Source organism: Manis javanica, chromosome 5, assembly GCF_040802235.1.
Source record: "Manis javanica isolate MJ-LG chromosome 5, MJ_LKY, whole genome shotgun sequence".
In the NCBI taxonomy this organism is placed as follows: Eukaryota; Metazoa; Chordata; class Mammalia; order Pholidota; family Manidae; genus Manis; species Manis javanica.
The window spans coordinates 20,843,309-20,857,503 of record NC_133160.1 but is presented as its reverse complement, the minus strand read 5'-3'; the positions used below and the strand labels follow the sequence as shown (position 1 = coordinate 20,857,503).

General features: G+C 51.8%; 1 protein-coding gene across 9 annotated transcripts in view; it reads left to right on the top strand.

Moving 5' to 3' along the window:
• The window catches only part of DLGAP4 (DLG associated protein 4), a 185,121-nt gene that overhangs the window by 20,258 nt on the left and 150,668 nt on the right, over window positions 1–14,195 (top strand). For 7 of the 9 annotated variants that reach the window (XM_073236650.1, XM_073236651.1, XM_073236647.1 and 4 more), the window contains one exon: window positions 5,292–5,388. The gene's annotated coding sequence lies outside the window, so the exon portion shown is untranslated. The remainder of the gene's footprint in view (window positions 1–5,291; window positions 5,389–14,195) is intronic. The other 2 variants (XM_073236648.1, XM_073236649.1) reach the window with 1 other exon arrangement.

Here is a 14,195-nt window from a genome sequence, read left to right as displayed (position 1 = left end):
AATGTTCCATGAACAGAATATGTACTCTGCTATTACTGGGTGGCGTGTTCTATAAATGTCAGTTAGGTCAAGTTGGTTGATCGTGTTTCCTTATTTATTTTCTATTTACTTGTTCTATCAATTATTAAAAGAGGGATATAGAAATCCCTGACTATAACTAGGGATTTGTCTATTTCTCCTTTCATTTCTATCATTTTTTGTAGCTTTGTTATTAAATGCATAAATATTTGGGATTATTGTCCCTCTTGATGGACTGACCTCTTTATCATTATGAAATGACTTTTTTACCCCCCAAAACATACTTTTTCTGATGTTAATATAGTCCTCCAGTTTTCTACTTATAAGTGCTAAAGAGAACTTTTTACTTTAAATTTTTACTTTCAACCCATTTGTGTTTTTATATTTGAAGTCCATTTCTTATACACAGCATGTAAATGGGTCTGTTTTTTATCTGGTCTGAAAATCTGTCTTTTAGTTGGGGCATTTAAACCATTTACATTTAATGTGATTGTTAATATGGTTATGTTTAAATCTTTTATCATGCTATTTGTTTTCTATTTGTCCTATCTATTCTTTTTTTCCCATTATCTCTTTTCTACCTTCTTTAGGATTAATTAAATGTTCTTGTGATTCTATATCTCCCTTGTTGATTATTAGTTATAGCTCTTTGTTTTTTTAATTTAGTGATTTCTGTATGGTTTTTTAGTATACATCTAACTTATCACTTTGAAGTGATATTGTATCACTTCATGTATAGTATGTTACATTCTTATCTGGGTGACACTTCATGAGTGTGTACACATGTCAAAATTCATCAAGCTGTATTTTATTCTATGACCTCAATAAAAAAGAAAAAGAATTATAAAAAAGAATATTACATTCTTGTGCAATTATTATGCATTTTAATATTACACATTATAAACACAACACTACATTGTAATTATTTTTGTTAAAAGTTACTTTTTAAAGAGATTTAAATGATGAAAAAAATACTATATATTTACTCATATAGTTACCTTTTCCAGAGTTCTTCATTTCTTTTTTGTAGGTCCGTAGTTCTCTCTGGTATGGTTTTCCTTCAGCATGAAGGACTTTAACATACATTGTAGTGTGGTTCTGCTGGTGATGAATTCTTTCAACTTTTCTATATCTGAAAAAGTCTTTATTTTAACCTCAATTTTTGAAAGTTATTTTTGCTGGATATAGAATTCTAAGTTGACAGATTCTTCTTTCAGTACTTTAAAGATGATGTTGTCTTCTTGCTTGCATTGACAAGAAATCTGCTATCATTCTTATCTTTGTTCCTCAGTATGTAAACTGGGTTTTTTTTTTTGACTCCTTATAAGATTTTGTCTTTATCACTGATTTTGAATACTTTGATTATGATTCACCTTGGTGTAGTTTCCATATTTCTTGTCCTTGGCTTCATTGAATTTCTTGAATCTGAAGGTTTATAATTTATAATTTTTCACACAGCCGAGTGAGACTCAGGGACAGAGAGGAAGTGCTAGGGCTAAAATCTTGGTGGAGGCCACTCCTGATTCAGTTTCCTTATCTACCAGGTAGACCAAGAGATACCTGCATTCCAGGACATCCTATTTCCCAGGTCAGATTTGCTTCTAAGGTCAGAGTATGCAGTGACAGAGTGGCCAAGGGGTCAGGTGACTAAGTATGACCCTTAACTTGATGACTCAGCTACTTCTAGGTACCTCCTGAGCTGCAACATGGGGCAACAGCTCTGGCCATCCAGAGAGGCTAAAAACACACAGTGAAATTAAAGAAATCAGAAACAGAAATGATACATGTTTTTATATCAAACTGGCAGATCTTTTAAAAATATAGTTCAACATGCATAAGAGTATAGGGAAACAGGCCTTTCTAAACTTTGTTGGCAAGGGCATAAATCAGAACCCCTCTTTTTTAGGGCAGGTTGATTACAGAATTACCACAAAGCTTAGAATTTTGCATATACTTGACCTAGCAATTCCAGCTCTAGGAAGTTATCATAAGGGAACAGATGAGATTATTAGAGCCAAAAGATGTGTGAACCTTGCTTTACCAATGACCAGCTGTGTGACCCTGAACAAGTTACTTTACCTACCTGAACCTCTGCTTGCTTATCTGTAAAATAAGGATTTTAATCTATATATTATCGCATAGTTGTAGTGAGGATGAAATGAGGTAATGAGTGCAAGATACTCAGCACAGGACCAAGCACAAAGCAAACCTTTTGCTGCTGGGGGATGTCTTGACGGTAATTGTATATAGAAAATAAAGCCTAGAAGGATGTGCACCAAAATATCAGAAGTGGTTGTCTCTGGGAAAGGAATAATTTTATTTTCCAAATTCTTTTCTGTTTTATTCAGTGAACATATATTGCTCTTATAATAAGAAAATAAGGATAATGGGTAATACACAATGTGTGTCATTCTTCCAGAGCCTCACCTTTGAAGGCAGTGAGAAGCCTGATGGGCCAGAGGTGGGGGCAGCAGGGCTGGAGAAGGGCCAGGTGACCCAATACCCTCGCCTCTGAGGCCAGAGCCTGGGTTAGAATCCAAATGGAGGCCATGGATGGAAGTGGTAGAGAATATAGGTTCTAGGGTCACCATGTGACCTCAGCCAAGGACCTTTATCTCTCTGTGCTTCCGTTTCCTCATCTATAAAATAGGCATATAGTGGAACCTACCTCATAGGGTTGTTGAGGCTTCAGTGACTTTTTTGTTTTTAGTCCAGTGCCCAGTGAACAGTAAAAAATTTAGCTATTTATTGTCACATTATGATTATAGTCACCTGTCATGCCTCTAAGGCCGGCAGTGAGGAGAGGGGACTGGCCAGTCCAAAGTTGGGTGCCATCTGCTTCACAAGATGGGGCATGATGTGAGGCAGCTCAATCCAGCTGGGAGCCCTGAGCAGGCCACCCCATCTCTCTGGGCCTCATATATCCCCGCTCAGCAGTAGGGACATTAATTTCCACCCTGTGAAGAGTCAGTGGGTTCCCATGTTCAGGGCCTGCACAGCACAGGCATCTAGTATCTGTTCCCTTCCCTTTGTGGATGCCCCATGGTGTCAGGGAGCGGGGTGAAGAGCTGGAGAGGCCATGTGGCTGGGCTGGGCTGGGATCAGGTGCCCCAGCCGCCCAAAGGCCATGCCTTAAGCCCCAAATGCCCCTCCTCCTGCTCCCTGATGGCCGTGGAGGCAACAGGAACAACACTGGGACATTAATCCACATCATTAACTCACTTTGCTCCAGAGTGTAGCAATTAGACCTGCCATCCTGCAGCATTAGGAGCTGGGCAAAGGTCACCCAGGCTGCTGGCCTCCTCCTGCCCAACCTCTGCCGGGCACTCGCTCTATCCCGGAGGAGAGGGGCCAGAGTGGGGGGAATTCTCTGGCAGCAGAGTCCCTTGGTTTCTGTTCACTCACTCCCGGTCTTCAACAGATATTTACTGAGCACCTTCTATGTGCCAAAGAGGCTGTACCTGCTGCGTTTAGGTGTGGCTGGAAAAAGAGTTGGGGGCCAGTAGCAGGAGATAAGGTCATAGAAACAAGAAGAGCATTCAGCTGTAGGAAGGACTTGGGCTTTTCCCTGAGGCAGGCCAGACTCACTGGAGAGTTTGGAGAAAGAAGGGGATGTGATCAGATTTGCATTTCTTGAGCCTTTTCATCTGGAGAAGGGGCTCCATGGGGAGGCTGCAGAGGAGGAGACCGGCCCGGGAGGAGTGCAGTTGGCTTGGGCACAAGGCATGTATGCATCAGGGGCCACACAGGGCCAAAGGTTCAAATCCTTCCAGTGAGTCCTTCCCAGCCTTGAGCCTTATCTTCTTCACCAAGAAATGGGCTGATCTCCAAGGCCCCTCTTTCTGAGGCCTGCAGCCTTTTGCCTGTCCTGACCAGGCCTTTCCCCACACCCCCCAAGGCCTCAGCCACGGAGAGGGGCCAAAGCTGACATGGTCGTGAACCTCAAGGGCTAACATTTGCTTTGTATGGTGTTGATGAGAGGTTTGCATATGTCTTAGCTCATTTCATTCTCACAGCACCCATGAGAGGTAAATAGAATTCTTTCCATTTCACTGATGAGGGAACTGGGGTACAGAGATGATGTTTCTTGCCCAAGGGCATAGAGCTAGTGGCAGACAGAGCAAGGACTTGAGCCCAGGTTGGATGAATTGCCCCAACAGTGCCTCCCCCCCTGGGATTCCATGCAGTAAGCACCAGCGAGTACTGGGTGCCTGCTGTATACCAGGTGCCATGTTGGTGCATCATTTTGTACCATTCTGTCCCTGGCAGCCCCAAGAGAGAGTGCTCCTATTTCACAGGTAAGAAAATGGAGGCTCCACGGGCATGGAGATGCCCAAGGGCAGAGCTGGACCTCCTGGGTCCCTCCAGCACTTCCTCTCCCACCCCAGGCCCCCACCAGTCAAGGCCGCCCAGAGCTGATGACCTCAATTTCCCAAGGTAAAGCAGTGTGTTAGCATCTCAAAGAACCCTCTCTGCCTGTGCCATGTATATTCATGGAGCTGCAAAGAGGAAGCTCCAGACAGGAGACTCTTTCTTTCCTTCCAAGAGCAAATTCTCACCCTCTCAGATGCAGGAAATGTAGTCTGGCTGGAAAAAGATTTAATTTCTTTTTCTTTTTTTTTTTACTAGTTAGTGACAGAAAGCTGCCACGTCTGGCTCTGACAACTGAACATGGTTGGTTCAGGCTCTGCCTGGCTAGTTGGAGAAGTCGGGGAGCCTTCAGAGCCACTGGCCTTTCAGCATCCTCCTCCCCCATCTGGTCTCACTTTGGAGTCACAGAGGCAGGGGGTAGAGTTCAGAGGGGCCTGGGCAGGGGACAGCCTGTGCACCCTGCTTCAAATACAGCACTTCTCCCTGAATTTGTGTATGTTTGAAATTTTCATAAGAGTTAATAAAGGGGTTTTAAAACTAAAAATATAAAACACTCTGCAGGCTGGTATTCCTGGGGGTCAGAGCCACCCCCTCCTGGGTATGATATCCCAAACCCTCATAGTCCGGCTTCTATAGCGCTGCAGCTACAGTCTCTACTCCCCAAGCTCTGTGCTCCCCAAGCTCCTCACTCCATCCTTTGCACATGTTTTCCCCTCATGCCTCCTGGATTCCTGTTTCATTATTGAAGACTTAGTTCCAGTGTCACCTCCTCTTGGAAGCCTTCCCTGATACCTTCAGGCAATCACACCTGCCCCTCTCTCCCTTGCCCATCTTCCCTGACCAAAAGCCCCCAACCAGTGCAAAAACATTGCTTTAGGCACTATGCTCTGTTCTTTACCCAGGGTATGGCTTTGACTCCTCGTGGGACAGTCCTATGAGGCAGAATTATCCCACATGTTCATGAGGAAACTGAGGCTCAGAAAGGTGAGATCACCCAAGGTGAGTGGTAGGGTGACGATGCAAATGAGTGTGTGGCTGTGTGGCCTACCCCCAAATTGCTTTGGCCCTGCTCTGCACATCACAGCACTTTGTAGCCTTGCTGCTGGCCTGGGCGCCTCCCAGGGATTGTCCGCAGGCTCTGGGTCCTGTGTGGCCAACTCAAGGCTGGTACTGAGGAAGCACTGACAGATGTCTGCCAAATGGATGAAAACCTAGATCCAAAATCTTGGAGACTGTCTCCCCTGGTCCCTGCCGTTGTAGAGTGAAGGCAAAGGCTTGGAAGTCTCCGGGAACCTGCCTGTAGAGGCCTTGGGATCAGAAAACTCAGGGAGACTGGATGCCACTGCCCCCACCTGCCCACAGGGATGACCAGGTATTTGGGGAGCACTGGCTCCTTGGACTGCAGGGAGGGCAGGCAGTGCTCTGTGCACAGCAGCGGGGGCCTGTCTGCTGGATGGCTCAGGCACAGCGCTAGGTGCTGTGCACACAGTGGTGAACAAGCCAGACTCCGTCTGGGCCCTCACGGCTTTCGTAGGAGGGGCTGAGAGTGGACAGACAAGACATCAGTGGAAATGCTGCAACAGGGAAGAGAATGACAGGAGGGCCTGGGGGAAAGTATCAGGCTTTGTGGGAGGTGTTCCTGAGGCTGAGCTCCAGTGGGCGAGAGGGAGCCAGGCGGCAGGGTGTGGGCCGCAGGGTCTCCCAGGCTGGCTGTGCAAAGGCTCTGAGGCAGGGACAATCTGGGCTTACTCAGGAAACAATGAGAGGAGGTGTCAGTCAAAGGCCAGGAGGAGGGGAGTGTTCTAGAGGAGGTGGGGAGCCATTGGCAGGATGTGTGGGGTGGCAGCAGAGGTAGGGTTTGGATTGAGAGCAGTTTGCGGGGACCCAGATGAACGTGGAGACCCCATGTAAGAGGCTGGGGTGGTTTTCAGGGGCGATAAAAATGGATTGAATCAGGACAGGGGCCGGGCCAATTAGATTTTAGTGGCAGGGCCCACTGGCTTTTGTACTGGGCTGGCTGAGGGGAGAGATGGGACATCTGGCCAGGCCCTGGAGGTGGGAGATGCTGGCTCCGGGAGAGAGGGCGAAGGCACATGGCGAAAGCCCTCCTCATGGGGATCCCAGAGTGCTTGGAGGCCCTGGGTTCCTGGCGCAGGGTGGCCCCTCCCTCTGAGGCCAGCCCTTCCCAGGCAGTGTCTGGGACGGACAGGTCTACTGGAGGTGAAAATCACACCTCCTGCCTGTGCCCCAAATTACCCCCTGGGGGTGGGAGAGCACCAGGTGCCCATTTTAATTCTCTGCCAGTCATACTGTTTTATTGTTCCTATTTGGGGTTTTATTATTATTGCTGCTAATGGTTTGAAAAGGCCTTTTAATTAAAGCTGCAGGTTGGAGCTGCCACCTGAGCTCCTGGGAGGGGTGGGAGGAGGCCTTGCCGAATATTCATTATACCCCTTACAGAGCCAGGGGCTTCTGCGCTGAGGTCTGTGGCCCCTTCTGCGGGGAGACAGAGGTGGGAGGCCCTGCCACTGGGACGAAGGCAGCAGCCAGTCAGGCAGCAGCCCTCCTCCTGTGATGCAACCAGAAGATTTTCCCAGAACAGGTCGCGTGACCTCAGTTTCCTGTTCCGAACCATCCGTGGCTGCGTGTGCCCTCCTGCAGGAGGCCGTGGGCCTTGAGGCAGAGAGCTTGTGGCACACATCTGAGTTTGAGCCCTGTCTTTGCTGTTTACTGGCGGCAAGGCCTTGGGCAAGTTTACCAGCTCACAGCCTCAGTTTGCTCATCCGTTAAAAGCAAATGCTGGCTTCTTGCCTTGTAAGGGTTGTTAGGAGGAAAAAGAGAAAATCCAGCATTTGGTGCATATTGAACACTGTAAATGGAGGTTATGCTGTGGCTATCAAGGTTGTGAGGATCATATAGCAGGTGCTCGGTAAACATTAGCTGCCCTTACCACTCCTTCCCTCCCTCCTCCTCCTGTCCCAGAATGTACAGGAGACTTGACCTGCTCTTCACCTTTGCACATGCTGTTTTCCCATCTGTGGTGCCTCCTTTTGCCCTTGCCCACCTGGACATCCTTCTAGATGCAGGTGGGCAGTACCTCCACTGGGAAGCCTTCCCACCTTCTCCCTTGGACCTGGGTTCTCAGAGCTGCCCTAGCATTCTCTCCCAGGGCCTGGTCTCCTGTCTTTAATTGCTGGTTTGCTCCCAGGGGCTGCAAGCTCAGCAGATCAGGTCAAAGAGGAATGTTGTGGAGGGAAGGACTGCGGCCCTTTGAAGGACTCATGTTTCTAAGAGTTGCTCCCACCCTGTGGCTCCCCCCTCACTTTCCACCACCACCCTCCACCGCCTCTGCCCTTTGGAGGGTTTGCCAGTTCAGTCTACATTTATTGAACATCTGTTACGTGTTGCCCTAAGCTACAGGGCATTTCCTCCACTGACTTCTTCCATTTTCATCTTTGTAACCACCTATGACATCTTTTTGTGCGCATTCAACTGATAAGGAGATAAAAGCTACAGAACTGAAGTTTCTCATCCCCAAGGTCACCTGGTTGACAACTGTTGCCACCCCATACTGTGCTCACTCTCTTGACCAATGTTGGCAGCTCCATCAATGCCATGTTTCTGCCTCAGGGCCTTTGCACCTGCTGTTCCTTCTGCCTAGAACTTTTTGTCCCTAGGTACCCACAGAGCTTCCTCCCTCTCTTCATTCAGGCCTGAGTTCAAATGTTACCTTTTCAAAGAGCCCCTGTCCCTCTTATCCTGCTTTGTTTTGCCTCATGTTGATGGCCACATGCTTATATACTATACATTTGTTTGTTTAATTTCTGTCTCTCCTGCTGGATTTCAAGGTCAGCAACCACAGTTGTTTTGCTCATCTTTTATCTCCAGTCCGTAGGACAGTGGCTGGCACACGGTAGCAGTATGCATTGTAGCTGAGTGACTCTCCTGGTTTGCAGGCTCTCCTGACTTGTGCATGTGGGTGGGGCTGAGGGGTGGAGGTATTGGTGTCCCATCCGCACAGGGGCAGGGTGACTGGAGGGCCCTGCTCTGCCCTGAAGGAGGACCTGCCATAAGCCTACTTCCTTCTGGTTTTCTTTGCTCCCTCAATGTTCCCTGACCTGACTTTGGCCTGGAGTCAACCAGAGCATCAGTCCAGCTCTGCTCCTGCCAGCTGCAGAGAACCCCTTCTTCCTGGGGCTGCTGGGGCCCAGTGGACCCCATATGAGCCCCCCACCAGCACCTAGTCCCTGTCTCTGCCCCCTCCCTGCAGTGCCCACACCCACTGCCTCCTCATGATGGCAAATCCATTGGAAGCTTTTGGACTCGGGGGAAAAAAAAGATACAGGCTGGGGAGCTGGGAAAATATGGAGAGAAAATGGGTTAGGCTCATCAGCCCAGCATTTCTCCCATTCTGGATTGGGGCAACCAACCCCATTTTGCAAATTAGAAACTGAGGCTCAGAAGGTTTAAGTTACTTGCCCAAAGGACAGAGCCCAGATTCAACCCCAGAGCATTCACCTGCCCAAGGGAGTGAGGAGTTCCTCCCTGAGCGCAAAGCTGGAACCCGCAGTGTTTCAGCGGTTCCTGCCCACTCACCTAGGAATTCATTCAAATGATATTCTTGTGTCCAGTGCCACGCTGTGTGGGGATGGGGGGCAGTTGTGTAGGGTAGTGGAGGGGGCTGGGTTTCTGGGGTGAAGCTGAGAAGGCAGTCCAGATTTAGGGCTTGAGGACTGTGCAGGCACCCCCAGCAGTTGAGGAAGGAGGGAAGGGAAATCTAGGTCAAAGGGAGACATAAGCCACTTGGTACCAAACAGAGATGCCCATGGGGAAAGGGGGTCAGCAGCCCCTTCTGCGATGCTACAGGGCTGGAAGATGGGGCTCAGGTGTAGGTGGGAGGTGGGGACAAGCACTCCCCTGGCATCTCTGAGCCCTGGGACCCTGAGGGTTGATTGCTGTATCCGTGAGAGAAGCTGTAATGATAACACCTCCCCTCTGAAGGAGGAGCTTCTACCCACAGGGTGTTTTAAGCCTAGACCTGCCTTCCCCTCCGCGACCCTGCCGAGGGCCCTCAGGTAGGGCCTGCTGGTCCACCTCCTGGGCCCTTTTGGCCTCTCCCAGTGCCAGAAGGCCGGTGGGGTATTGCCTGCCACCTGGACTAGGGTGTTTGGGGGAGTTGGTGACCCTGTCTGGCACCCAGAGGCCCCTACTGCACACAGTCTCCTCCATCCTCATCTCTAGGCCAGGAGGAGGGGGGCTAGCCTGTTCTGGGGTGAGGCAGCTGGAGCCCCAAGAGGGAGAGACTCGGGTCTGGTAGGCCTGAGTTCCTGACCCGGCCCTGTGACCCACATGGGGTAGGCCCACAGCTTTCGCCCCTGAGCCTCATGGTTCTCAGCTGTCCAGGAAGCAGGAGGGTCAGAGGAGGGAGGGGCCCGCTTCTTAAACCGTATGTGACATGCGGGACACAAGCGGGAAGTAGTGTCTGTTCAGAGCCAGCCGCCAGTGGAGAATCAGCCACAAGTACAGGGGGGAGGGGGGGGGCCCATCTGGGGTCTGCCGGAACAACAGTCAAAACCACCCATCGCTGACTTAGTAAACATTATTGAGCACCGCCTGTGGGCAAGGCCCTGTGCACACTGTCCTTGGCCCTCTGGGAGCCAGTCCTATGGGAGAGACGGTCATCAAATGACCGCAAAAATAAATACACGCAACCTTACAGTAAAGTGGAGGGTCCCAACGGAGGTGGCGGGGTGGGGTTGCTAGGAGGGCATCCCTGAGGAAGTGGCACTGAGCTAAGCCCAGAGGAGTGAGTGAAGAGGGAGGGAAGGGCATTTTGGGTGAGGTGAACAGCAGGGCAAAGGTGCTGAGGCAGGAGAGAGAGGGTGCGTTTTCAGCCTGGGAGGCTGGGAGGCTGGCCCGCAGGAGCCAGGGGAGTGAGAGCGAGAGGGATGAGGCTGAGTGGGGGCGTGGGGAAGCCCGTGCAGCTGCGGAGCCAGAGGCTAGAGCAGGGCCGGCAGAGGAACCGGGCAGGCCAGTGTCCGTTGGGCATTTTCACCCGCGGCAACCCTCATGAATATGCTAATCAGTCTGGGATGGGGGTGGGGCTCCCCTCTGTGGTACAGGAATGCCTAAGTACGCCTGGGAATGCTGCCCCACATAGGGGTGGGGTGGGAGGTCCCCCGCTTCCCCAGTGTCAGCTCCTCCCTTCTCCTGGCTGTCTACCAGTCCCTGCACACTCTCCCTCTCAGGAAACTGGCTGTTCAGGCAGTAGGGATGGTACAAAGCAGGGCTGTCCCTGGGACACCCGCACCCACACTGAGGGCTGGGACCCCTCTTATGATGTGCCTGCACATGGCTTCACAGGAGCAGAGGCATCCTGATCTGGGCTTCAGTGATTCACCCTCCCAGGGGCACGTGAGTGGGACTGGAGGTCCTCAGGGAGGAAGCCGCCAGGGTCTCCTTCCAACGCCAGCCCCATGCCCAGTGCCCCTGGACATGTGCCCCCAGCTTCAGTCAGGAGTTTCCACTGGTCCCACAGCACTTCACTCCCTGTGGTCAAAAAAGTGGCTGCACCAGATCAGATCTGCACCAGAGGCAGGGCCAGTTTGGCATGCTGTCCGGGGACCTGTGTGCAGAGCAAGGGGTATGTTCCCTTTCTGGGTCTCAGTTCCACTCTGTAGGGAAAGAGGGCGACAGAAGTGCCTCTAGGCCCTCTTCAGAGCCACCACTGAAGCCTGGCTCAAACTGCCTGCCTGTGACCTTCACTGTGCCCCCTTCCCCTTCACCCCTGGGGCTGACTCAAAGCTACGAGTCAGGCCTGACTCACTACTTCAGTGACAGCTAATTCTGCCACCCGCTCTGCCTGCCGAGGCAGCACCTGCATAGAAGCACTTTGGCTCCCGAGCCCCCCTTGCTGAGCCTACCTCCTGACAGCTCTCTGAGGGGCCAGGCCTCGCTGGAAGGACCACTGGGGTCACGGGGGAGGCTGGGGGTAGGTCCTGTTTGGGAAGACACTTGCCCAGCTTTTCTCCTTCAGCCCTGTCCTCCGGGCCCTGGCTTGACTGTGCCCTCTGCCTGGAACACCCCTCCAGTTCTCACCTGTTGAGTTACTGTCCTTTTCAGAGGGGTGTCCTATGACCCTTTCCTGGCTCTGTGATTTTCTCTGTCCCAGGCCCTTGGGACACTTACCACAATTTAAAATTGTTTTCCTAGTTTCATCTCTCACCTTTGCTAGGAGGTCGCTCCCTGAGTTCAGAGTCTACATCTGTCTCGTTCAGTGCCTCTAACCCAGTGCCTCACGCAGAACAGCAGTGACGGGTACCTGGCACGTGCTGAGCAAGTTCTCTGTGCCCCACGCAGTGCAGCCACTGATCCTAAGGCCTCTGATCCCGCAGCAACACTTTGATAGACACAGCCCCCATCATTCCCATTTTAGAGAAGGGGAAACAGGAGGCCCCTCAGGGAGGAGGCAGGATTTGACCAGGGTCTGCTCAGAGCCTGTGCTCATATAGACCTCTGGGCTCTCCCTCACTCTCTCTACCCTGATGCACACAGGAGGTGCTCCGTAGATATTGGCTGGGTGAACAGCTGGGAGGCCAGGCTTCTCCTATAGTCCCCGAGATGCTGAGGGAAGAGCCGGCCTGATGCCCGGCTTCCGTCTTCTGGTGTTTGGGATGCTGCTGGGTCACCGTCCTCAGCACCCAGTGGGCACCACAACAGCCTCCTGCCTTCCTGCCAGCTGCAGTGCAGGTGCGGCTCCCCCAGGGACTCCTCATTCAATTTTCTTCGCATTTCTTTGAGCAGATTGAATGGAGGGAACAGAGGTAGCCTGTTGGACCAGGGCATTGGTGATGAGAGGTCTAATTTTCCAGGCACCTCTGGCAGCCAGAATGGACCCCAGAAGTTGGGAGGGGGGCTGTGAACAGGCGCAGCAGCCAGCTGGGCTCTTCCCTGCATTGGATAGAGCTGGGTGGTGGCTCAGCTTCCCAGTGTCTTCTCCCTGGGCTGGGGTCTCCCCAGTGAGAGGGGCAAAGACAAAAAGCTTTAGAGCCAGTGACTGCCATACACTTGCTGTGTGACCTTAGGCAAGTTACTCCTCCTCTCTGTTCCTCAGGCTCCTCTTTGAAAAAAGTGGGGTGCAGGATGGCTTCTGTCTCTTCGTATACCTTGAGGATGTAGGAAGCTGAGGGGTGCCTCCAGAGGGAGTAATGGGAACATCTGTTGACTGAATGAGCAGGGTCTGGCTGGGTAGGAACCTGTCAGACCAAGGGAGTTGGTTAGGGGCTGGGGGCCTCGGCCTGGAAGGTTCCCCAGCCTTGAAGGCCAGGCTCAGCTCCCGCTGAAGCTGCCTTACAACAGCATCAGTATTGTCAATGATGATTAATGGCCACAAAATGCCCAGGCGCCAGCAGCTGCCCCACTCAGTGGAATCAGCAGTGATTTATGGGATTGAGGCCCTCAGAGAACAACTGTCTGAGCTGGGAGAAACCTCAGAGAAATAGGTCAGGGCAGGGCAGGGCCTGGAAGGAGGCAACCGTGGTTAACTGGACAGGGCTCAGAGACTGGCTGCTCTGCCCCATGGTCCTGGTGGGGAAACTGAGGCCCATGGAGGACAGGCGACATGCCCAGGGTCACTCAGTAGAAGGATATCTCAGTTCCTCAGTGTCAACTTGGTACTCTGCCTCTTGAAGCCTGAGGGAGGCACACCCCAAGCTACCTGGCACACACATTTCATACCCCTGTTGTTTGCCAGCAAAGAGGCTTCTTCCTCTAACTGGCAGCAGAAACCAAAAGTCGAGCCTGTCCACAGTGCTGGGAGGTGCTTTAGACTTGAGGGTGGCCAGGGAAGACTTATCCGAGGAAGTGACTTTTATAGTAAGCCCTGGGCGGTAAGAGGGAATCAGTGAATGCTGAGTTGGGGGACCAGCGGGGACATGAGCTGGGAGGTAGGACAGAGGCTGGAGGGCTCAGGGAACAGTGAGGAGGGCAGGGTGGCTGCTAGGACTGAGTGAGGAAGAGGGGGCAGGCTGGCGATGCTGGTGAAGGGAGCAGGGGCTGCGGGCCCCAGCAGGTCTTGATCCTTCCCCAAGTGCACTGGGAAGGCTGCAGCAGTGTGCAAGCAGCTCTGCTTTACATTTTCCGAAACCCCTCTGCCTCTGTGTGAAAGGGAATTGGAGGGGCACACGAGAAAATGGGGAGCCTGGAGATGTGACTGCTGCAGACTTTGTGGCAAAAGTGACCAAGGAGTACCGAACCCTGGCACTGGGATTTGTCCCTAGGGTTCTGCTTTGAGCCTCTCACCTCCCTTTTGGACAGTGATTGAGTCCATGTCACAGATCACATTCCGATCCACGGTTCCATTGATGCCCCACACCAGGCTCCAGGAGCCCCGTTGTGTAGAGGCAATACCACATCAGACCAACTTTATGACTTGCTCAAGGTCACTCAGCTTGGAAAGAGCAGAGCTGTGATAGAAAGGCAGATTCTGGGTTCCACCACTGCAATGCCTCACTTGTTTCTTACCCCCACCAGAGATCAAAGCTCTACCTCCTCAAGGGAGAAAATTGGGGTTTGAGGCTGCCAGGAGCCCCCTCTTGGGTGGATCTGAACTCTATCTGTATGTGCACGCCTGCCTGTGTGCACTCCACTCAGCAGGAAATTGGGGACAGGAGCAGCTTAGGTGCATGTCTGGGCCTTCTCTTTGCTAGGAAGCCAGGCCAGAGCTGGAGGGGCCCTAGCAGTGCTGCCCTGGCCCCGCCTTCTCCTTGGTATTCAGATGCCTGCTGGCAAGGGCACTGGCAGGTACC